Source organism: Pseudopipra pipra, chromosome 16 (genome assembly GCF_036250125.1).
Source record: "Pseudopipra pipra isolate bDixPip1 chromosome 16, bDixPip1.hap1, whole genome shotgun sequence".
In the NCBI taxonomy this organism is placed as follows: domain Eukaryota; kingdom Metazoa; phylum Chordata; class Aves; order Passeriformes; family Pipridae; genus Pseudopipra; species Pseudopipra pipra.
In genome coordinates, this window is record NC_087564.1 from 14,155,189 (window position 1) to 14,178,803 (window position 23,615).

The window sequence follows — 23,615 nt, forward strand, 5'->3', positions numbered from 1 at the left end:
GATGTGGGTTGTGGTGAGGGGACAGGGTCATGGGAGGACATGGGTGGCTCCGTGCCCAGGGCTGTGCTGCATGGACCAAACATCACACCAGGAAAATAGATCTTTCAAGGCCAGAAAAAGCCTGTTTGCTCTGGGAGGGGAGTTCTGGCTGTTCCCTGGGTCCCAGGCTGAGGAGGTCAGTGGATGGATCCCTACCTAAAGCCACTGTGATATAATTAATTTCCAGCCTCCTCGCAGGCACAGTCATCCCGAGTGTTGCTGTTCCAACACCATGCTGCAAGATGAAGGATTTTATTATTTTTTTTTTTTAAGCGTGAGGAAGCTCGTTAGAAATAGCCCGAAGGGCAAAGTTAGGAAATGAAAATCCATCGGATCCGCTCAGAGCCGATGCAAGGAGCTTGATGAGAGCTGGGGCAGGGCTGCTGCTCCCTGCCTGCGAGGAGCCATCATGTGTGTGGAGTGTGTGGCACCTGGGTAGAGGTGTCACTCAGGCCAGGGGATGAGAGTGATCCATTGGGATCGTTGGGAGTGGGGCTGGGGGAGAATCAGCCAGGAAGAGGGATGAGAGGAAGATGAATGAGTAGGATCATCCCATGTGGGTGTTGGGGAGGTCCTAGGGATCTCAGGTTGGCAGAGCATGGTAGGGCCGGATGGAGGAGGAGGTTGGTGGGGAAAAGCTCATTTTCTTCGGGATGCTTTATCATTTAGGTTGCAGTGGTGAGACACTGTGAGGGACCCAGAGTGCCTTTGTTTTAGCAGCTCCAGAAATGGCATTGCAATGAGTCATTATTTTTTAGCCTCTCCAGGGCAGGAGGTGCAGGGTTACATCCAGAGAAGCCTCCAACTTTCATCAGCAAGATGAGCCCTGCTCAGAGAACGTAGGAAGAGGCTTTTGGATGGTGGTTGTGCTGGTATGTGGTAGCTCAAGATGATGACATCTTTGGATGCTCTGGAGCCAGATTCTGTCAAGGGATGGAAACCTTCCCATCCACACCACTGTGCAGCAGCATCCTCTCTGAGCTTGGAGGCTTTAATGAGTAAAGTTAATTGCTGTGATAAGTGGTGGTCTCCCACCCAGCCAGTGGTTGGGCTGAGACAGACACAGCCGTGTCACACAAACAGAGGTGATGTGAGTGTTGACACCTCGGAAATGCTGAGAAGTCATGAAATCAGCCTTTGTGAACCCGTAAACTGTAGGCGCAGAACTGTAAAGGTGCCGGAAAAATCACAGCGTTTAATAACCAGTGTTTGGTGGTGATTTAATTTGCATATGGGCCTCTCGGGGGCTTGTGATTTCAACCTTTCTCCTCACCACAGTGAGGGTTTCAGCAGAGCAGAGCTGAGGTTCTCCTGAAATCACAGGGCTCCTGGAGGTGGGGATTTTAAACATACCAGAGCCAGGAAATGACATGGATGGACCAGACTGTTGAATTTATTGGATTTTAGTGTAAAAATAACACATCCTTTAGTTGTCTCTCAGTCCCAGAGGAGAAGCTGGGGGTGTTGTCCATTGGGTCTGTCTCACCTTGGCTTTACTAGGGTGGCAGTCCCAGCCATGGTGCCAAGTGGTGCCAAGCTCTTCCCTCTGAAGGGCAGGGTGGTTGGTGGTTAGGGGGGATAACACTGAATCCTGGGAGAGCTGTGAGGTCCCAGCTTAGTTTACCATCCTGCAGAGAGGCGTGTGTGAAGTCAGAGGTGACTGGGAGTGTGCTGTGTTGTATTAGATACAAACAGCCAGGCTGGATCTGGGATGGGGATGAGGGTAAGGATGAGGATGAGGAGGAAAAGGACAGGGAAGACAAGAACAAGCAGTCTGCTTTGGCAGGTGCTGGATCCCCTTATGAGGTATGGTCTGGTTTGCAGCTTGATACCTCCTATCTCAAGTAATTAACAGGGAAAAGAGAGGGCCTGGTTATCCATCCTTCAAGAGCAAGGGGTTGAATTGAAAGGCAGCGCCTTGGAAGTGGATCAAATAGCTCTCCAGCCCCCCGCGTACGGCTCGGAAACTTGCTGCCGTGCTGCGTTATCAAGGTGAACAGCTTTAGTTCAATTAACGAGAGGCTCAGAGCGGAGTCGTGGGAGGAGGCAGGGCTGGGCGTTTGCACCCTTGGGGAAGGAGCCGGGGAGCACGGAGCTGCACGGCAGCGACCCCGGCACCGCCGGCGGCACGACACGGTTGTCCCGGTGTATCAGGGCCACCAAAGCTCTGCGTCCCCTGGCGAGGGGACCAGCTCCCCTCCTCGCCCCTGCAGCGGGTTTTGTTTACCCCTTGGAAAAATCAGTGTGTGTGGAAGGATTTGCTCTTTGTTACCGTCTTCTTTTCCCCTCCTGCTAATAATAAACCTCCCCCAAAATCAATCGCTCCCAGCGATGAGCTGCCATCAGCTCGCTGTGCACCTAAATCCCCACAGATGATGTTGCTGGGAGCCTGCGAGCCTGGATTTTTCCTGCCGGTCGCTGCCTGGGCTGCAGCTGGCTCCGGCACGCAGAAAGCTGCAGGTGTGATTTGTTCATTTGCCTCCACCACCACCACCCCCCCGCGCTGCCTCCCTCCTGCTCTCCTTCCCTGCTGCCACCGAGCCCACCTAGCTCATCCCACCCAGACCCGCATCCCACCCTGCGCCGACTCCGGCATCTCCCCAGCGCAGCGCTGGTGTAGGGTTGGGATCTCTGGGGCTGGAGAGTGAGTGTGTGTGTGTGTGTGTGTGTGTGTGCGCGCTTGGAGGGGAAGGGGGGTTAATCTGATCCTACGAGGTTGGAAGAGGGAAAAAATCAAAACTATAAAGAAGGCAGCAGCCTCCTCCTTTTCCCTCTCCCCCGCTCCAGAGGATTAAGCCTACCAAAAAAAAAAAAAAAAAAAAAAAAAGAGAGAGAGAAAAAAAAATGTCTGCAGCTTTCTGTTGACCCTGCATGATGGCATTTTTGCGCTCTGTGTGCTGCCTCTGCTGATTGCTATTCCTGGCACAAACACACACACACGCACACACACACACACACACAGCCCCAGCACGGCTCACACGGGCACGGCGAGCCCACTCCAAAATACAAAAAAAAATCCCCCCAAAATCCCAAACCATTCCCAAATCCAACCCAAACCGGTGCCGCTTGGTGTCCCTGGCCACCCTGGTCTCTGCTGGGAGAGCCGCCAGCACCCGCTGCCTCTCGCCCTCTCCTCCACCCCACTTCTCACCTCGGTCCCCAGCTCCAGCGAGCACTTTCTGCCGGAGCCGCCCGCAGCCAGAGCCCTCCACCACTCCTACCGCTGGCATTACATTTTCAGGCTGGATGCTATAGGGCCGTTTCTAATTACCTTATATCCCCTAGTGGTCTATGAATAATGGTTAGTGAAGGAGCTCAGAAGGGCTGCTGAGAAGGGAAGCAAAAAAAAAAAAAAAAAAAAAAGGGAGAATTGTGCTATTTCTCACATTTTTTTTTCTAAGGATCTAATCTGGCTACTGTGCTCTGGAAGAGGAGGAGAGCGAGCCAGCAGGAGAGAGAGGAGAGAGCGAGGACCATCGCAGGTATTGTTGCAAGCTACATCTTTGTGCCTTTTTTTTTTTTCCTCCTTTTTTTCCTGCCCTTTTTTTTTTTTTTTTCCTCCTGAAGGCGCAGCAGAATTGGAGGTGGTGTGGGGGGTGTGCGCGGACAGAGCTTTTTCCGGATTTATTTTTCTCTTGTGCAACTCGTGTGCCGCTGCGATTGAATGGATGCACGGCGCCGGCACCGCGGAGTTTGGGGAGGGAGGGGGGATTATACGTGTGTGTGTGTGTCCGTGTCCGTGTGTCCTATTTGCAGCAGCAGCGGAGGAGCCGGGGGGTGCGTGTGGGGTGGGGTGTGTGTGTGTGGGGGGGGGGGTTGTTTTGCTTTTCTGGAAGTAATAAAGAAATTTGCAACCGGTCCAAAACCCCTCCTGACTTGCCGATTGATGGGTGTCTGAACAAAGATACAGCTGAGACTTGGAATATTTGTGTGTGGAAGGGATGGATTCAGTTGGCTTGCCCTGACTCCTTACTTTTGCAAAGTTAAAATAATAACGGGCGCGGGGCTGCGAAAGCCTCTGCAGAGGGAAATCTTCCCAGGGAGGCTTATTTAATTGAGGAGTTATGGATGTGCATGGTTTTATACTTCCAAAAGTTGCGGCGGTGCCGCGGGCGGGCGCCTGGCTCTCCTTGCCGTTGTCTGCACGTGAGAACGCTGACTTGATGGATTTTCTTTCTTTTATTTCGGTGGCTGGCGGGGCAGGAAAAAATGGATCTAGCAGATAACCCAAGGAATCGTGGGGTTTGCACATCTGGCTGTGCCTTTGGAAAGCCCCTCAGTGGGACTTTCACCTCCCGCTCCCTTTCTCCCACGGCAAATTTTGCCTCCAAATCCTCCGTTGACATTAATAAACAAACAAACCAGGGAATAACCGTGGAGCCCGGTGAGGGGGCTTGGAGTGCTGCCGGGGGTGGGGGGGAACCGTGTGCTTTTGTTTTAAATAACGAAACGGCGATGATTGAAAACATATGAATAGGATGCAATGCAGAGCGGGTGTGTTGGGAGGGGGGGGAAGAGCTGGAAAACTGCTTATACGACAGAAGCAGAGCTTGAATGAGTGTGGTGAGATGAAAGGCGAGGGGTCTGTCCCTCGCCTGGCTGTGAGGCTGCGGGGGGGGGGGGTGATTCCCAAAGGCTGAGGAATGGTCTTGGGGTGGGGAAGCTCACTGGGGGGGGGAAAAAAACCCCAAACCTGAAGTATGTGATTATATCCCATCCAACTTTGCCGGTTGCAGCGTTAATGGAGCTAATTGTGCTGGCAAATAATAAAATCAGAGGAAAATATGCCTGTGCGTGGAGGGGGGAGATGTGTGGGGAGCAGAAGCAGGTCCCAAAACCCCTCCGGCCCCCCAAAAGCGCCGGCGAGGTGGGTGATACTGAGGCGGTATCCAAACGTGGCCGGATTGTGTTTATTTGGGCGGAAATAAAGATGGAGCAACTGCCCTGGGGAAGGCTGTAATCCCCCAGGGAACGGCTCCGAAACCACGCCGGTGTTGCCCTTCGCTGCCTGCCCTTCGCTGCCTGCCCTGCCTGGCCTTGCTTTTGTGTTTGTTTGCTTCCAAGGGGGGGGGAGAAGGGAGCTGGAGGGGGCGCGAAGGCGGGGAGAAGCCGTGAGGGCGGAGAGCCGATTTAAATTGGACTTAATGGATTCCCAGGGCAGCTCTTTTAGATGAAAGTCAAAATAAGAGCCAAAGTGAATCTCAGCAGACCTGTCTGTTGCATTAGAGATGCAGCCTTCCTCTCCCTCCCTCCCTTTATTCTTTAAAAGAGAGGGGGAAAAAAGTGTTATCCGTATGGAAGACGGCGTGGAGTTTCTCATTCCTATAATGTGAGCTCTAATTGAAGAACTTGCAGCCTCTTGGGAGAGTCTTTACTGATCGCTGCTTTTGTTATTCATGCCGTGCTCTGTTTTCTTGGGGGGTTTTTTGGGGGGGGCTGGCGGCAAGTCTGGCTGTGTCGGGGTCGGGTCGGGGTGTGATGGTGTGTCCCCCAAGGGTGGCTTCGTGGGCTGACATCAGTAGGACCCCCTGGTCCCCTCCTCAGGGGGTCACACCGGGCTCCCCCGGGTAGGTTGTTCCATGCTGGAGGAGGAGATGTACAGCTGTCGGGGTGAGACGCTGCAGTCTGGCTGCGGGTGGCTCTCGTCCTCACAGGACCCCCTGGGATGGGGGATGGATCCTGCCCAGCGTGGTGTCACATGGGAATAGCAGCAGTGAGGGTGCAAAGGGTTCATGGCTCCTGCCTGGGCTCAGTGCAGTGACTTTGGGGTGCCGTGGGGTACCACAAGCCTGCTTGGTGCAGAGGGCACAATGCAACCCACCTTCACAGCTCTCCTGCCCCAGAGGGGTCTGTGGTGTCACATAGAGGAGACAGGTGTTGTGCCAAAGCCACATGGATCCTCTGCCCACCCAGGGTGCAGAGTGGGACACAGCCACTGACTGGCAGGACCTGTGCTGGGCAGGAGAGGTGAGTTTCCCCCCTCTCCTGCCTTTTCCATTGCCCAGCAGTTCAAAATGGGGGCAGACAGAGGGACTGGCAGATGGGGCTCCCCCCTGTGGGGGTATCATCACCCCCCACTTCACCTCCCAGCCCCTTTGGGTGGCCAGGGGAGGTGGTGGCTGTCCCCAAGCCCCATGTCCCTGTGTGGTCCCTTGGCAATGCTGCCCATGGCAATGGGCTGGTTTGGTGTGGCCAAAGGCTCCTGGGGGTCACGTCCCTGTTCCCATGTCCCTTTCCCAGCCCTGGGCACTTTTTGGAGCTGCACTTGAGCTCTCCATGGGTGAAAACAAGAGCCACGAGCCCTGGGGCTGCTCTTGGTGGCATTTGGTGGCTGTGGAATGAGTGTGGCCAGGGAAGAGGATGTGTGAGCAGGATGGGGCTCCGCCAGCCCATCGGCTTAGCATGGAGGCAAAGCAGTTAACCTGGACATCTGATCTCCCCGGGAATTGTGTATTGACCCTGACAGCGATGCATCAGGAGCGACAGACTCTCCATCATCGATCCCTGTCCTCCCATCACCAGGTGTCGACACCGACAGTCGTGGAGCCGGCTTTAATTTCAGGCCTCTGGCTCCAGCACGTAACACTTAGCTGTGGTCCCAAGGTGCCGCCGAGCTTTGCAAACAAACACCTCCGCAGGCAGGTGGCCGTCCCCATTTTGTGGCAGGGATGGCACTTGCTGTGAGGAGCTGGCTGAGATGGGGACAGGGCTGGCTGAGATGGGACCCAGGAGCCCTGGGTCCCAGGGCCATTGGGCAGAGTGGCATCACAGCCTTTAGTGGGGGACCCAGGATTCACCTGGAGCTCTTGCTTAGACAGTCTTTTCTAGGAAAACCCTCTGATTTGGCCCCTCCATGCCATTGCTGCTGTGCAGCACAGGATGTACCTGAGCTGGGGAGTCCCAGTCCTTTTGCAGCCTTTGCTGGGTGACCTCGTCTGGCCTGGATGTGTCTTGCCTTTCCCACCTCCAAAATGGCCACTGCCAGATGTCATGGGCAGTCAGGTGTGTGTGCCATTCCACGGAGACCTGCTGGGGAGGATGGTGGTTTTTTTGGGTGCCTTGATTTTGGGCAGGGCGCAGGCGCTGGCGGGGGCCGGCTGGCATGCCGCCTCTCCTTCCCAGCATCTTGAGATTTCCAAGACACACGCAGCCAAGCTGAGGCTGAAAAAGCTGCTTGTGGTTCAAGAGCATCTCCTCGACGGAGGAGAGAGGAAGACTTTTCATTCCTCCCTTTCTTTTGGAGCTATCCAAGCTCCCCTCACCTGTGTAGGGGCTCTTCCCGCTCCCCCCCCTTGCAAGGGGACGTTTAAAGCCAGGGGCAGCAGATATCTTGACACCCCGTCAATCCAAGCCTTTTACAGCAGCAGTCTCTGAAGGCTGGCACTGCTGCACAGAAGAAAACAAGTGAGAAGAGGGGGGGGAGGCGAGAGCAAGCCTTTGCAGCCGGCAATCGATAATTGTGGTGTCACTCACTGCCTTGGAAGTTCCCGCATCCCCACGGTCGCTGGTGGGGGGGAGAAGGGGAGGGCGAGAGCTGAGCTCTGCCCCGCACAGCACCGGGCACAGGGCAGGGAGCGATGGCGGAGGGCGAGAGCCCGGCCCCGAGCGGGAGCCTCCTGCTGCATTACTCACCACTTGATGTAGCTTGAACCTTTCAACTCCCTCCCCTTGGGGATGGAGCGGGCTGGGCAGAAGGTGTTGACGGAAAACGCTCTGCTTTCTTAGCTTTGAGGGCTTTTATTCCCCTTTCCTTCTGTTTTTTTTCCTTCCCCGCCCCTCTCTGTGTGCATTTTGGGCTTTAATATTCCCCCAAAATATAAAAGAAACCAAAAAAAAAAAAAAACAAAACACACAAATCCAACCCAGCTCCCCCTCATATGTGTCTCCGTCTTAGCAAAAGCCGAGGCAAAAGATCAAGGAATTCTTCCTTTTGTGCAGCTTTCAAGACCAAAGATGCGCCGGTGAAAAGGGGAGGCTCAGAGTACCAGGCACACACAAGTGTTAAAGGAGAGGCTTCCCTTTTGTCTCTAAGGCAATCAGCCGGCGAAGGGATCCACAAATTAATTAAAAATTGCTCTGTCTTGATTGAGTTATTCCTGCTCGCATCCCACCTGCCTATCAAAAGAATGGGAATGGCAGGAGGAAATTCCTGTTTCTTTCCCAAACAGCTCAGACACGTACCATGGTCCGTCTCGCTTGCCTTTTATCCAGGCAGCAAAGGAAATAAAAAAAAAAGGAAGGGCTGGCGCGGTATCCAAAGAGATCTCTCCCGGAGGATGCGTCCCTCTCCTGCGCTAACAAATGCTGCCGTATTTGGACGATTCAGAAGAAAAATGAGCAGATTTGCATGTCATGCATGGGCCAAATTGTGGTTGTAACTCCCATGAAGTTGATGGAGATCCATCGGAGATTAATTTGGCCCAAGGTCTGGCGCTTGCTCCGCGGGGAATAGGCTGGATCTCTGCCTTGGTTGAAACAAGAGGTATTCAAATGGGTTTGTTGTGGCTGCGCTATGCCCAAGTGGTAGAGCCGAGCAAAAATCCCAACTGGTTGTATCCCTGGTGCCAAAGCACCATAAATACTCCTCGAACTGTCAAGTCCTGCACAGTCTCTACCACATTTACCACTGAGAATGTTTTAAGGGGGTGGATTTATCTGTAGGGGCTGCACACAAGTCTCCCTGTGTGCTTTGCTAAGAGGCTTGAACTCCACCCCAGCATCGTGATGGGCGAAGCCTTTCTCCCCTCCTGTGTATGGGATTTCCACCCAAACTGAGCCTGCACCAGGGCCAAGCTCAGCCCAAGCCCCAGAGAGCCCAGCTCCCCATCACCAGGCTCAGGCTCTGGTTTGGGGGAGCATCATCAGTCAGTGCCTCTGAGCTGGATTCGGGGGGGGTTGGTTTGCTGCTTTGCAGTCAGACCTTGCTTCCTCCTCTTTATTGTCATCTCTGCTCTTAGTCACTGCTCGATGCCTCACCAGGGGACACTGCTCCTGCTGCATTTATGGCAGCCACTAAAATTGGCTGCTCCGACGGGGAGGGACACTGAGCATCAGGGAGGCTCTGCCCAGCTCCCTTACGGTCCTTAACATCGTGTGGGGCGTGTAGGGGAGCTGCAGGGCAGGTTGGTCACCAAATGGGTCCCCTGTGCTGGGAATGGACCATCAGCTCTGCTGGGTCCCATTCGGCTCATGCGTGAGGGGATATGGGAGCAGTGCTGGAAAAGAGCATCACTGGCCACGTTCTCAGGTGGAGATGGCGTGTAAATGAAAATGAGATGCTCGATAAAGTAGGAAAGCATAATTAAAAACGTTCACGGCTGCTGGCTCGCAAAGCGTGGGCACTCAGTGATCCAGCGAGGCACAGCCGTCCCCCCCTCCCCAAACACCACGGCTTCCAGCCCTCCTCGTCCTGTAATAGTGTGTCCTTCACATACCTGTCACTACTTGATCTATAGAACAGGACTGGCCTCTCATACAACTGCCTTCCACCAGGCCGGAGACTGGATTCTCCGGAGGAGACTCTAGTCCTATCATAGCATGTCCTTCACCGTGACTGCTGCTGCACGGAGACACGGCAGCACGGGGCTCTAATACCTTGTAATTCACTGTGACTGCTGTGGCAGGACCTGCACCGTGCTGTGCTGCTGCAGCCCTTCAGACCCCTTGCCTTTTGCGTCTGCTCTCGGGCTTTGCAGCAAGGGCTGGGTGGGAGGGGACGTGTGGTGAGGGAACTTGGAGGTGCCCCAGGCTCAGAGCCTGCTCCCTGGCTCCCACTGGGCACAGGGAAGGTGCTGAGAATCCCTGGGGCATGGTCCCATCCTGCCTCTTGGATGGTTTAAAGGAGGGAGTGCAGGGGGCCAGCCCCTGCCTGAGCAGGGGAGAAATTCCTGTGAGTGTGCCAGGGTGAGAAATGGCCCTTGGATGCAAGGAAAGCATCCTTCCTCTGGGTGGTTTGGACATCATAATAAATGTCAATATCTCCGCGGACACAAAGGAGAAGGGGACATTTGGCTACCGAGCGCGTTTGTTCCAGGAGCTGATTTACTTTGAAGACTTAAAGGGTTCTCTGATGCTTCCCTCTTTGCTGCTTAACCCTGTTCCTTTGCCAGTTAAATAGAAATGCAGCCGCCGTCAATAAAGCCCTTCTGGAGGCTCCTCCGTGAACACAGCCACGCTGTTCTCTTCCTGGTGCTGTGCTGGACATTGCTCCCTCTTCCACTAATCTGGTTTAACTCTTCCATGGGCAGAAGGCAGCTGCACCCCTGAGCTTTTGCTGCCATGGTGAAGCGAGGATCGCCATGAGGGACGGGGGTTTTCCAGCCGAGTGATGGAGATCCCAGTGCTCATGGCATCCCCTTGGAGCTATGGTGCCATGGCTGTGCATGGAACAGGGTGCAGGTGACTATGGCTCAGCCAGGAACCGGATCTGGGGTGGTTACTTTGTGTTGCTGGAGAGGAGGCATTGGAGAGCCATACCTGGAAGCTGGAACCTGTAGGAACAGTGAGGATGAAGGAGAATGTCTTGGTGGCAGGACTCCTGGGGTGGGATAAGGACATGTTTGATGGTGAGATCTGCGAGGGAGTAGTTTTTGGGAGCCAGTGCTTCCCTGGAGCACAGTGCTCAGCTTGTTTTCAAAAAGATGGGAGTTGGCATCTCCCATTTTGCTCTCGTGCAAATCATCAGTATTGCTGCTGCTCCTGCTTGGACTGGGGAAGGAGGAATTTGGCCCAGTGGCATTTTTTCCTTTTGCTTCTCCCAGCAGCCTGGGCTACAGATCTGCAAACAGCTGTAAGGAGAGCAGAGATCATTAGCTGGAAGGATCAGATGAGATAGTTTCTTAAAAGGATTGTCTGATTTCTCTATTGATCAGCTTGATTTAAAAGGGGGAGTTGGGTCAGAGGGCATAAATTATCATTGAAGGAGGGGTGAAGGCCTCAAAGGCTGTGCTGCACTTAGCTGCAGTGCTGAGGAATGTGTCTCTCAGCAGTGACGTGCAGAGCTGAGCGCTGTGGCTGCTGGCCAAGCTGGGTCTCCTCTACGCTGAACTGGGAACTGAGTCAAGGGAAGTGCATTTAAACTTGGTTAAAGAGCCTCCCTCTCCTCGCCAAACTGGTTTCTGCAGCCCCTGCTGGTTGCAGGGGTGGGTGTTTGAGGTCAGAGGGGGAAGAGGTGCAGCGTGTGGCCCCATGTGAGGTTTGGGGTGCGGCAAAGGGTTGGGGGAGCTGTGGGGTCCTGCTGGCTCTGAGCGAGCCCCCTCCTTCCCTCCCTCCCCCGAGGGAGGATGCTCTCACCCCATAGAGACCTGCGACCTCTCCCTGGCTTTCCCCAGGCTCCCTGTGTGGTCTCCGGCGAGATGTTGAACCACGGGAGGTTTCTGCTGCCCTGGCTATAAAACAAAGCTAATCTGCAACCTGAGGTTACTGCTTTCCCCATTCTTGTGATCGCTGCCCAGGGCTCCCACATCTCCTGCCCCCGGAGTCATGGGACTCACAGCCTTTGCAGCAGCCCCCCCAGCTCTCTGGATTATGGGAAAAGGAATAGGAAAACACCCACGGACAACCATCCCCATTGATGGCAGAGGGTCTGGTTTTGGGGACATGGCACATCTTCCACACCAGCTTTTTCTGCAGCAATGTGGATCTGCTCCTTCCCTCATCTTCATCCTCATCCTCAGCTATCCTCATGATGGAGGAGCCTTTTGTGCACAGATCAGTGTCCTGTCTCTGCCTTGTCCCAGGGTTTGCATCTCTCACTGCTGTCCAGGGAAGGAGCATGGGGGTCTGCAATGGGATTGTGGCAAGAGTTGTGTCACCCCAACAGGGCGTGAGCTGGAGCCTGGAAGGGCTGGCTGGCCAGGAAAAGCTGCAGAAGCACTTTTGGAATGCCACAGGGTTTGCGCCCTTTCCCACCCTGATGGGGTTTCTTGCTCTTTTATTTCTGGCTGTGCTAACATGAAACAGTGCAAGAAGTGTGATTTCTGGAGCTGTGGGCAGGTCTGAGGTGCCCTGGCGAGTGCTGGGCTGGGGCATCTGCGTGGAGTAGCACCATGGGGAAGCTGACACAGCCACACTGCTGGTGTCCCCAGGCTGGGCACATGTCCCAAAAGTGGGTCCATCTGCCCTTTCCTGGTGCTGCTCCACATGCCAGCGGTGCAGCCAAAGCTGCTGCCCGCCCCATGCACCCATCCTCTTGCTTCTGTTCTCCTGCATAGAATAATTGAATCACAGAATCATGAAGGTTGGGAAAGCCCTCTAAGATCATCAAGTCCAACCAGTAATCCAACACTGCTAAGCCCACCACTAAACCATGTCCCCAGGTGCCACATCCATGCATTTTTTGAACACTTCCAGGGATGGTGACTCCACCACTGCCCTGGGCAGACTGTTCCAATGCCTGACCACTCTTTAGGTGAAGAAATTTTTCCTAAACCTCCCCAACACAACTTGAGGCCATTTCCTCTTGTCCTGTCCCTTGTTACCTGGGAGCAGAACCTGACCCCCACTTGGCTGCACCCTCCTGAGGGAGTTGTAGAGGGCGAGAAGTTCCCCCTGAGCCTCCTTTTCTCCCCTCAGCTCCCTCAGCTGCTTCTCATAGGACTTGTGCTCCTGGCCCTTCCCCAGCTCCATTGCCCTTCTCTGGATGTGCTCCAGCACCTCAATGTCTTCCTTGGAGTGAGGGGAGCATCCCTGTGTGCCCCATCCTTGTGCACAGGGACTGCCAGGGATGGCAGCGTGGCAGTTCCCTGTGACGTGCGGCTCGGAAGGAGGTGAGCCAAGTCATTATCACAGATCACCTCTGCCAGGTGGAGAGCAGGATGTCCCAGCCCAGGGCACGACTGGGAGCGGGCAGCGTCAGGCAGAGGGCTCAGACCCAGCATGAGGCTGAGCCAGGGCAGCGGGGGCTTGTGGCAGCCCCACTCCCACCAAGGAGTCGAGCATCTCTTCCAAGCATCCTCTGGCATTGGCCTCCCAGCATGGCTGTGGGAGCAGCCACCAGCACGGCGGCTGGACCGGCATTATCCTGGAAATGTCATCCGAATGCCAGCCTGCCGGTGAGCGCCAGGACGCGGTGGGAGGCAGTGACTCGGCTTGCCGGCATTGGCTACCATTTTAGAGGAAATGTGGAGCGGCGGGTAATTATTTCTTGTTCTTAATTGAAATTTCAGCCTCAGTGGTTCGCGAGAGCGGGCGGGAGAAGGAGCACAGGCGAGCGTGACACGAACGTGGGGCGCGTCGTGGGATGAGGGGGAACACGAGCACACCGAGCCCGTGGGGTGACAAAGCATCTCCCAGCTCACGCGGGGTCCGGCACCGCCAGAAAGGAATTCCCACAGCCCACAGCATGGCCTGCTCGTGGTTGCAAAATAAAACCAACCTCCAGAACGCTGAGATTTCAATTTTTTTTTTTTTTTTTAGCGGGGGAGGATGCTTTATTGTTTCTTTATTCCTCTATTTCTGTTTTGCTTCGGATGAAGGGCCAATTAACTGGAATTAGGCGCTGCAGCCTGGCACCCCGCGTCGGCTCGGAGCAATCAGGTGTAGCGCAGCATGGCTGATGAGAGCCAATCAAGATGTATAAATGAGGTGTTGACATTCAAACAGCAGGTACCCGCGCCGCCCGGCCGCAGCCGCGCTTGCGCGCTGCCGAGCCCACGACACGGATCCAGGCGTGGAGAAGGGCCGGTGCCCGATGGGGCAGCGGGCTGTGCTTCACTTCCAAAGCTTTTTGTATTAAGCATGATGTTGGGGACATGCTGAGCAGCCCGTGCATGAGGGTTGGTGGTGGACATCCCTGAGGGGGGCTGTTTGCTGGCACCTGCCGTGCCCGGTGCTGATGCATCCTGTGGTCAAGTAGATGCAGCGCCTACCACTAAGCTCTTAGTGCAGCTCCAGGGTGGGCAGCAAAGCGAAATACTGTTCCTTTGGGGAAACTGAGGCATGGGGCAAGTTGGTGGACAAGGTCTGCAATGCTTGGAACTGGTTGACCCTCCAGGTTCTGTATTTCCATAGCCAGGGTTAGTTTTGCCTCCAGCTCACCAGTGCCAAGCAGCAGCAGGACACATCCATCCCCACACAGAAATTGCCACAGCCCAGGGACCATGGATGGGAGCCCTGCTGTGACCACTGTGCTGGCAGGTGCAGGGCCAGCACCCTCCAGCAGTTTGTCACTTTCCAATCATTTGTCACCCTTGGCTGTCGGGCTTGCCATAGCTGCCACCGTGGGACACAGGCCCCTCACAAGGAGGTGGGGACCAGGGGGGCCTGTGGCATGGCAGCACCATGCAGACCAGAGGAGCTCGGAGGCCATCCAGGGAGGAGAAAGCAGCTCCGTGGCGAACAATCTCATCGGCGTTTCCTGTCTCACGATGGAGAAATCGCATGTGGTGAGAGGCTCTAAAAATAGGCTCGGCAAACTTTTAACCACATTTGCAGATGTTAAAGGTAAAGCCAGAGCAGCCCTGGGGAAGAAAACATCCCTGGCCGTGCCTGCCCGATGTTAACCCTCAGCTCTGCTGGTTAGGAGCCGGATCTGAGGGTGGGAACCCCCGGATGGGCAGCGGGGCCGAGCCTCCGCCTCGTCGCGTCGCTCTCCTGCGCGTCCCCATTAAGTGTGTGCTGGGAGGACATTAGGAGCAGGAGCACGTACCGGCAGGCTCTGTCTAACAGCACTGCCGCCTGACCCTGATTTGTAGCAGGGCTGAGCAGGGAGGTTTGCTGTAGTGTTACAGCTCTTCCTGTGGTAATAGCCGGCTGGGCGTCACTCGAACAGCACTGCCAGTGGCACAGGGAGCCCCCGCAGAGGCACGGGGAGCCCGAGGCTGCCGGGGCAGATGGGGTGGGAAGGAGAAGATGCTATAGCTGGGTCACGGTGCGCTTGCTTGCAAGGGGAGAGAGGGGGCGAGCGGGAATGCAGTCCCTTGGCACAAGCGGTGTTGCCACTGGGGTTGTGTCTCTCCGTGGCAGCGGTGCTGGTGCCTGGCACAGTGGCAGGGAGACAGCTGGATGCTACCTGTCCCTGTCCCCACCAGCCCAATGACTCTACATGCTGCAGCGGGTGCATGTTGGTGGTGCTGCTGTCCCCTTGCCACCTGCCCCTGTGTCACATGGCCGGGGCTGGAGTTATTTGGGAACAGTGGCCAGGACTGCCAGGTTCTCTCCCAGCCAAGGCATCAGCTCCTTGATGGCACCCAGGGGATGTTGTTTCAACTCCCCTATCTCTGCCGTGCCAAGGGTGACAAACCATCAGAGGGTGTTCTGCCCTCAAAAGATGGAAGAGGCAGCCCTGCCTGCCAGCATCACCCCATGGTGGGGTGGTCCCTTCACCTGTGCCGGCCCCACAGCCCCGAGTGGGCGATAGCAAGAATCTTTAACCTCAACAACATGAAAGGTTGACTTGGACTGTTGGAAAGATGAAAGAGGCAGGGAGAGGGAAGGATGAAAGGGAAGAAGTGGAGATTCCGTAGGTTACCTCAGCTGCCCGCTGCCGGCAACTCGCAGGCCCTCGACACCTCTCGCACGCAGCTCGGTGCCGGCGCACGGGAGGGCACATGACTTTCTCCTCGGGAGGGAGCTTCCCAGGAGGATTTTAATAGTTGCTGTTTGTGTGATGTCTGGGGGAATCCATCGCTTTCTGTCTGCCATTGCCTGGCTTCACCTCTCCTCCTGCCGGCAACTGCTGCATCCTCACGGCTGTGTTTGGGGTGATAGTTTGGATTTTTGTCAGCCTTCACCTGCAATCCTGGAGGGGAAAAAACTGTCTCTCAGAGGTTTATTTAGCTAAAAAACCCAACCGAAACCCAACCTCAAACAGATGCAGGCTGTGAGGTGCCTCGTGGCCAGATGACTGGGGTGCTGGGGACCAATGCTGGTCCCCAAGGGTCCCTGTAGCTGAGAGCCGGCCATGTCAGAATCGGTGTTTTGGCAAAAGGCATCACCTTGCCCGTAGGAATAATAGCCAGGAGGGGGAGGGGGCCGGGGCAGGCAGACAAGCAAATCCGTTTTATCAGACGCCGCATATTTTATGAAAGCACATTTCAGCTCTTCAGCCTTGGAAAGCTTTTCATACCCTTTAATTTTCTAATAAAAAGGAATTACGTTTGCTGAAAAGCCAGTAACAAGATTCACTGTCATTGTCTTTTGTACAGACCATAATTCCTGGCTTGGGCTCCTGCAGCCCCGTTGTGTGGTCCCAGGTGTGGGTCCAGAGTACTGGCAGGGGGGGTATGAGGGTCACGGCCGTGCTGGCAGCGGGCAGGGAAGAGCTTTGCCATTGGGAGCTTGTGGCAGGCGTCCAGGAATGACGGGTGCGAAGGTGAGCACCATGATCGTTTTTATCCACAGTGATGCCTCTTGGTGCTGAATACAGATCCCTGAGAAAGAGGCATCTGGTTTTGAGGTGATTCCCGCCGTCTGTGTGTGCCAGTGAGCGTGGCCAGGATGGCTTTTGAACCAAAAATCAGGGAGTCTAATTACCTGGTTGTTGGCCTTGTAACCACAAGCTTGAGAGTGCTGCAAGGTCCTGGTGAAGCTGGTGGCCAGAGAACAGTTCTCCTGGTCTTTGATGTGGCTGGGACAGGTCATGGTTACACACATGTTGGAGCAATTGGGTGTCTTTGCCAAGGACAAAGCTGGTGTCCCCCAGCTCTGCATTGGCACTACAGACCCGGCTGGTGAAGAGGTTTGGCTGGGCAGCTGGTGATTCCCAGTTATTCTCTGCCATCCCAGGTATTCCTCCTGCAGGCTGCATCATCCAGCATGCAAACAGCAGCCACGGCACGTGAGAGCTCGGCAAGACCAGGGCACTCCAAAAACCCAACCAACCACAGGCTGTGCCAGCGGGCAAAGCGTGTCTGGGTGCCAGCCACCATCTCCTCCCAGCTTCCCCCCACATCCTGCTGGCATTTGCGGCATGGGGGGCCCTTCTCAGGCTCACTCACTCCCCACTTTCTTCCAGGGGTGCATCTCCCTCCGAGCACTCGAGCCGCAGCTCTGCCTGTGCCGCGCGGGCTCCCGGCCGGCTGCCACGTGGCGCCGGAGCCACGATGCCGCAGCCGCCGGCGCTCCATCTCCCTCCGAGTTGCTCATTTGAAGTTTCAGCTCACCGGCTGTTTTCATGCAGGGGGGATGCAAAACCAGCCCACAAACAACAGTAAATATCTTCTATATTCTCCCCCCCACTCCCAGTTCTCGTTTTCATTCTTACTTCCCAGCTGGTTTTGAGGGGGAAACGGGTTTTCAAAGCTTTCTGTAAACGTGTGTAACAATAGGAAGCGTTGCCTTTTAGCCTGCGGCCGGCACAGTTTTAAATGAGGTCCCAGGTAGTCATGGTTACCTCTCCTCTTCAGTAAGAGATGACTTTTATTTCCTGCCTTTTGTATTTGCACATCTCAGATATACATTCTCCTAAACCATAATTGGTATTCACGGATAGACGGGAACGCAGGAGTGAGCCGCCACAAGAGGGGAAGAGCCAGATGGACGCAGGGGGTGTCAAGGTCTCCAAGCCCCTAAACATCAGGAAATCTTAATTTCAAGTCATTTTTCCTCCCCTGGCAAGGGCGGGGAGACAGACCTGCCTCTCCGCAGCCTCAGGGCTTGTCCTGATCCCACCTCCCTCACAGCATGCTGGTTAGTCTGGATGCTGCGCCAGGATTCGGGATTCACCCTTTCCAGAATCCCTCATCCCTCCCAAGCATCCCTTGATCCTGCCGAGCTGGGAGGATGGAGGAAGGACTGCCCTGTGCCCCCCATCCCCAAGCAGGGTCCTGACCCCACGGGCATTTGGGGGGCCAGCCCTGCACCCCTTGATTTTTTGGAGGGGTGGAGGGAAAGCGGAGCTGTGGGGCCGTGCGCTCACAGCGGGCACAGCCCAGGGAGCGGGCGCGGGAGGGAGAAGCGCTCAGCAATGATTGATGAAAGATCATAGCCTCATTCCACGGGATCATTGCTCAGAGTGTGGGCAAAGCTGCGTGTCCCAAGGGGACCATCGCCTGGATGCATGCGAGCCTGCGATTCAGGGCAGAGGGGATGGAAAGCCACATATTTTATGCCTTTTTTATTTTTTTTTTCTCTCTCTCTTTCTCTCTCTCTCTCTAAAGCACCAGGAAAACAAAAACCCAAGCTGTCTAATCAGAGACAAGCAGATTCCACCCACTTCCTTGGAAAAACTTGCATTTGCTAGGAAATCATCTCGCTGCATTTACAGCAAGCAGAGTGCCCCAGCGGTAGCTCGTGCCTTTCTGGCAGGATGATAACCAGCGCTGAACAATTATTGCGCTGGAGCGGGAGCAGCAGACATATTGGCTTTTCTCAGCCAGCAGGAAAGAATTTGCAAAACTAAGCAGGCGACTGGAGCAGCTCGGATTTGCAGCGTTGGATGCGCGGTGCCGGGGATTCACAGCTCACCAGATTTGCTGGTGGCAGCATATCAGGGACTCACACACCGCATGCACCTGGGCTCCTATTTACATGATTTTTTTAATTTTTTTTTTCTTTTTTTTTTTTTTTGCAAGGGAAGGGCCTGGTTTTTCTGCCTGGAAAATGCTTCTTGATTCCCAGCTTCCCCCACAGACACTCAGCCCCCCTCAGGTGTGCGCTAGGGAAAGGGGGAGAAGTTGTTTGCTGCTGTGTTTTTTCCCTTTTAATGAGAAAAATGTGTTCTTGTCATAAAATCATCAAGTCTTAGAATGGTTTGGGTTGGAAGGGACCTTGAAGATCATCCAGTTCCACCCCCTTTCCATAGTCAGGGACACCTTCCACTAGACCAGGTTGCTCCAGGCCATGTCCAACCTGGCCTTGAATACTTCCAGGGAAGGGGCAGCCACAGCTTCTCTGGGCATCTGTGCCTTACCACCCTCACAGGAGGGTCTTCTTAAAAGAAATTCTCACAAAATACTGTCAAAATTGTTGTCAAGGAGGTTGTCCTTAAAAAACAGAGCATTAAAAAAGGCAGCAGCTCCATGGCATTTACCCCTGTGGGGCCATAATGGATTTGCAGCACCAGGAACCTGCCCCATGCCAGCCTGGCTGCCAACAGCATCACTGGAGGAGCAGGGTCAGTCCTGGGAGTCCCAGGGGAACCCTCCTGGGGCACAGCCCCAAATCCCCACTCAGGGCAAAGCTCCTTTGCTCAGTTTAACCCCAGGCAGGGAAGTATGGGATTGCTGGAGCAACTCCCATCCCACCGGGGTTTTTGCTCCTTCCACAGGCAAATTTCCCCCTGACTGCAGATCCCACATCCACCCTTAACTGCTCCATGGTCTGGGCATGGGGGAAGCAAAGAAATCACTTCTCTACAGCCCTGTGGAGTCAGGAGCCAGGTTTGGCCCCATTTCCCTCTACCCACTCACAGCAATTCCTGTCCCAGCTGGAGCATTTCTGAATGGGATGCTCCAGTGTGGAAAAGTGGCATGGCAGGGTTTCGGTGTGGATTTGAACTGTGTTCCCACTGTGGGTGAAGCCTGGCAAGGGCAGCAGGGCAGTGCCTGGCCTGGGATATGCTTCCCAGCCCCGCTCAGGATGCAAACGGTGCATCAGTTGCACCAGCAGCTGATGGAGACTCCAGTATATTAGCAGCATTAATTAAGTTACAAAAATTATGCATGTTATCAGTTATGAGGCGACCTTTCATAAACTCAGTTATTAAAGCAATAAAGCATGACCCGCTGGTCCTAACCAGTCTAATGGCTGGCTAAGAGCGCGGTTTTTCACATAATACTTTTAGCAGGTCATTAGCTGAGCAATAAGATAACGTGGAGAGCCAAAGTGATGCGCGGGAATGGCAGCGGAGGCGCTTGATGAGGGGACACAGGGCTGGGGGTCACCCGTCCTCCCACACTGCTTGTACGGGTGTGCACAGCTCTGGTGGTGGCTGCAGCAGGTGATGGTGGTGTGGTGGGTGATGTCAGGGTGCTCTCAGCCTGTGCCATGCTGAAATCCTGGTGGCATGAGGCAAATCTGTCCCTGGGGCAGATGTGGGGCCAGTGTTGGTTGCACTGCAGCCCCGGTATCACCATACAGAGGAGAGATAGACTGTTGTGATGTGGCCACCTGGGGTCACGGTGGGCTGTAGGATGAGGATGGAGACCCTGACCTTCCATGAGGCCAGGGGTGGGTTGGAGGGGCCTGGGCTCCCCCCTCTTGCCTGGTCTTGGTGCATGGACAGTGCTGGTCTCAGCATATGGTTGGTGTTGGTCTCTCTGGGCTGAGACCCCAATTTGGGGGTGTGCAGGTTGGTCCCCCTCCCCGCTGTGCCCACCAAAGCACTCGTAGGGACATGCCAGGCATCCAGGGCCACCCAGAGGAAGCCACTGATCCCTGGCTGCCAGATGCTGCTCCCTCCACATGCCATTGCTATTACCAGGTGCATCCCAACTGGGTGTGATACCCTCCCTGTCTGTGGCTATGCCACAATACTCAGACATGCCGAGAGCTGCACGGCACCACTGGCACCCCCAGCACCCCCAAAGCGCCTTTCCCAGTCCCCGCCAGCCATTTCCAAGCACTGACCCTCTCCATAAACAAAGGAGAGGGAGAGGGAGGGTGGCTGGCATGTTAATATACTCTCCCCCCCTCTTTTCCTCCCTTCATCCCTCTGGGAAAGGCCTTTGCAGATATAAGCAAACCTTGATTAAAAGCTGCCTGACAGGCAACGGCAGCAGCAAGCAGCAGGCAAGGAAGCTCTCCAAGTCCAAAGGGAGCTGCTTCTGCTGCTGCCGCTGCTGCCTCCATTCTCAGATGTCCCTGATCCTTTAATCAATCACAGCCGCGGAAGAGAAGAGCAAACACCCGTGCCGGGGCAGAGGTATGTGCACGCATTCGTTCCAGCCGCAGCCGAGGCAGCAGGGCGGCCGCACGCCTTCGGCTGGAGGCACGGAGCCGTCCCTGTGCTTGGAGCTGCTCTTTCATCTCACGGAGACAAGCAGGGGCTGTGCCCCCGCTGGTGCCTCTGACAGCCCCAAGGGATCCGGCATGGAGGATGGTACCCCACGGGGTGCAGGCCCAGCAGGATGGGTAAGGGCGGCCCCTTGCCCTCTCCCCAGGTGCTCCCAAGATGCAGTCCTGCGGAGAGGATGCTCCCAGCTCCCATCCTGTGGGCTGTGCTTGTGTGCCTGGGTAGCAGCCTGTGGGTAAAATGGGATGTTTGCAGATGGGTGCCCTGTTGGAGAGCTGTGGGAATGGGGATGGCCGCAGGGAGCCAGCCTGGGCATTGTATCTAACACTGAGCTGGCCAAAACCCAGCCATCATTTGATGGCATGCCATGGAGCAGCACCCACAGCTCCTAGGGGTGTCCCCATTGGGGAGCAGAGCCCCATCCTGGGTTGCATGGAGTGGGCGAGGGTCCACTCCAGCTGTGAGAGGGGACGCGCAGGGCCTCACACCAGCCATGGCCATGCCCTGAACCACCAGCGTGCAGAGAAACCGCCCACCCCCGGGATGATTTGTCACCAAGTCCTGTGTGTCACCGCAGGGCTCGCTCCTCGGAGAGGCTGGAGATGGGGGCGGAGGGAAGGGAAAAACACGTCGTTTTAATAAAACCCAGCCAAATCCCCTCGTTCCTGACGTGCCTCCCCAACTCGCGTGCAGCGGCGGGGGCTCCGCCGGCGCGAGGCCGGCAGGGGCAGGCAGGGACCGCGATTTTCCTGCTTATTTTTACCGTTGCTTATTTTTAGCACAGTGTCTTAATATATTGTGACAGTGCCCTGGGACGTACCGTGCCTCCAGTCACAGGAGAAGGTGTCTGGGGCAGAGCCGCTTGACGCCGCAAACGAGTTCCAGCCAATCGCTGGCACGAGGCTGCCTAACGAGGCACCCGCCGCTAACGGGGGTCCCTGGGGGAGACCGAGGGGGAGTGGCAGGGATGTACCCATGCACTGAGTTTGTCAGGGCTCTGTGGGGAGGGACATGCTCCTGGGGGAGTCCCAGGTTTTAATATGTTTTTTAATAAGGTGGTTCTGGTAACGATGGGCTGATCGGTGGCAGAGCTGCTGCCCGGGCAGGAGTGGTGTCTTCAGAGAGCGGGTGCCCATGGACATGGGGACATCAAGGGTTTGATGTTTTGGGGACCTCATGTGTACTGGGGGATGCTGGAGCCATGCTGGCCTCAATCTCCCTCTCTCGAGCTGCTTTTTGGGAAGGGTTGAATGGTTTCCATGCCAAGATGAACGTCGTGGTTGCAGTTTTGGACCTCCAAGTGGGTTTTGATGCAAGGCAGAGAGGCACAGGGACACTGGGACCTTGCTGGGATCAGGGTGGGATCCCACCAAGCCAGAGGTTACCAGCAGTAGCTCAGCTATGGCTGTAATTCCAGTGGGGACACTGTGTCCATGGGAGCTCGAGGCGTGTCATGGTGCTGGGTTTGGGAGCAGGCATCTGCGTGCGGGCACTGCCTGCCCCAAGCCCATTAGTAATGGATCTTTGTGGAAAAACCCTCCTCATTAGGACGAGCTACCCCGTGTGTCAAAGCCGCTGTATAAGGAAATTATTCTCTGCTCCAGACGGTCTGTGCGTATGTAAATGGGGCAATGCACAGCCCTGATTGAGACATCATGGGGCTGCTCAGCCTGGGACCCCTGGGAATCTCCAGCCAGGGGGTGCAGGGGCTTTGGAGGGGCTGGAGGGTGCTGGAGGTGGGAGATGTGCCTCAGCCACTTCCCAGGGTCTGGCAGGCCGTGTGTGCATCCAAGGCCTTGACAGAAGCCATGGAGCTGTTTAGGGCTGGGATGTTTCCAGATGATGGAGGCTCCAGCCCTGTTCTCCCAACAGCATTGTGATGATCCTGCTCTCTGTATTGTGGCACCTCTCTTGGTTTGGGGGAGCAGAGGGCAACCCCCTCTCATCCATCCCACACCCCAATTTTGTTAAGATGTCACCGAGTGACCAGCACTGGGAGCAGAGGTGTGGGGTCCTCCTCTGCTCTCCGTATCATGACCTAAAGCCCTACTGAGCCTGGATTAAGTCCTCCTGATCACACACATCTATGGCTTCGGGATGCTCCACACATACATTTGGGATGTTGAGGTGCTCCAAGGTTTTGGACAAGCAGGAAGAAGGTGCCAAAACTGAAGCCATCACACATGAGGTGGCTTTGGAGCCAACCAAGGGACATTGAGGGACACCAAGGGACACTGAAGGACATGGAGGAACACTGAGGTCCTTCATACAGCACCTGTGCTTGCTGCTCCTATCCAGGAAGGAGCGGACACAGCAGCGCCAGCCCCCCGGGATCCAGCTGGAGCATCCCCACATGCCGGGGTATCGTCACCTCTTTGTGCAAACACAGCGACAGCTCAGCAGGGAAGTAAGACCCTTCTTTTTTTTGGCAGCGCGTTGCTAATCAGCGGGACCCGGCGCGCTCCGCCGCGGGCACGCCGCGCGCTGCTATTTACGGAGCTACTTGAAATACACCTGCAAGAGGGGAGAGGAGAGAGGAGCGCCAGCAAGTAAATAACCCAGCAACCCGCCGGAATGAAAACGGGGAGAAGAGGAGAAGAGATGCAGCGGTTGAAGCAGAAAAAAAAGAACAAAAATGAAGTGTGATGGTGGAACTGAGGGGCTCCGTCCCAGTCGTGGCCTT

General features: G+C 55.5%; 1 protein-coding gene across 5 annotated transcripts in view; it reads left to right on the forward strand.

Annotated features, from left to right (window-relative positions):
* The window catches only part of RAI1 (retinoic acid induced 1), a 74,527-nt gene that overhangs the window by 31,545 nt on the left and 19,367 nt on the right, over positions 1 to 23,615 (forward strand). For 4 of the 5 annotated variants that reach the window (XM_064673301.1, XM_064673297.1, XM_064673300.1 and 1 more), the window contains one exon: positions 3,441 to 3,521. The gene's annotated coding sequence lies outside the window, so the exon portion shown is untranslated. Of the gene's footprint in view, positions 1 to 2,921; positions 3,341 to 3,440; positions 3,522 to 23,615 lie in introns of those variants that run through there. The other variant, XM_064673298.1, reaches the window with a different exon arrangement.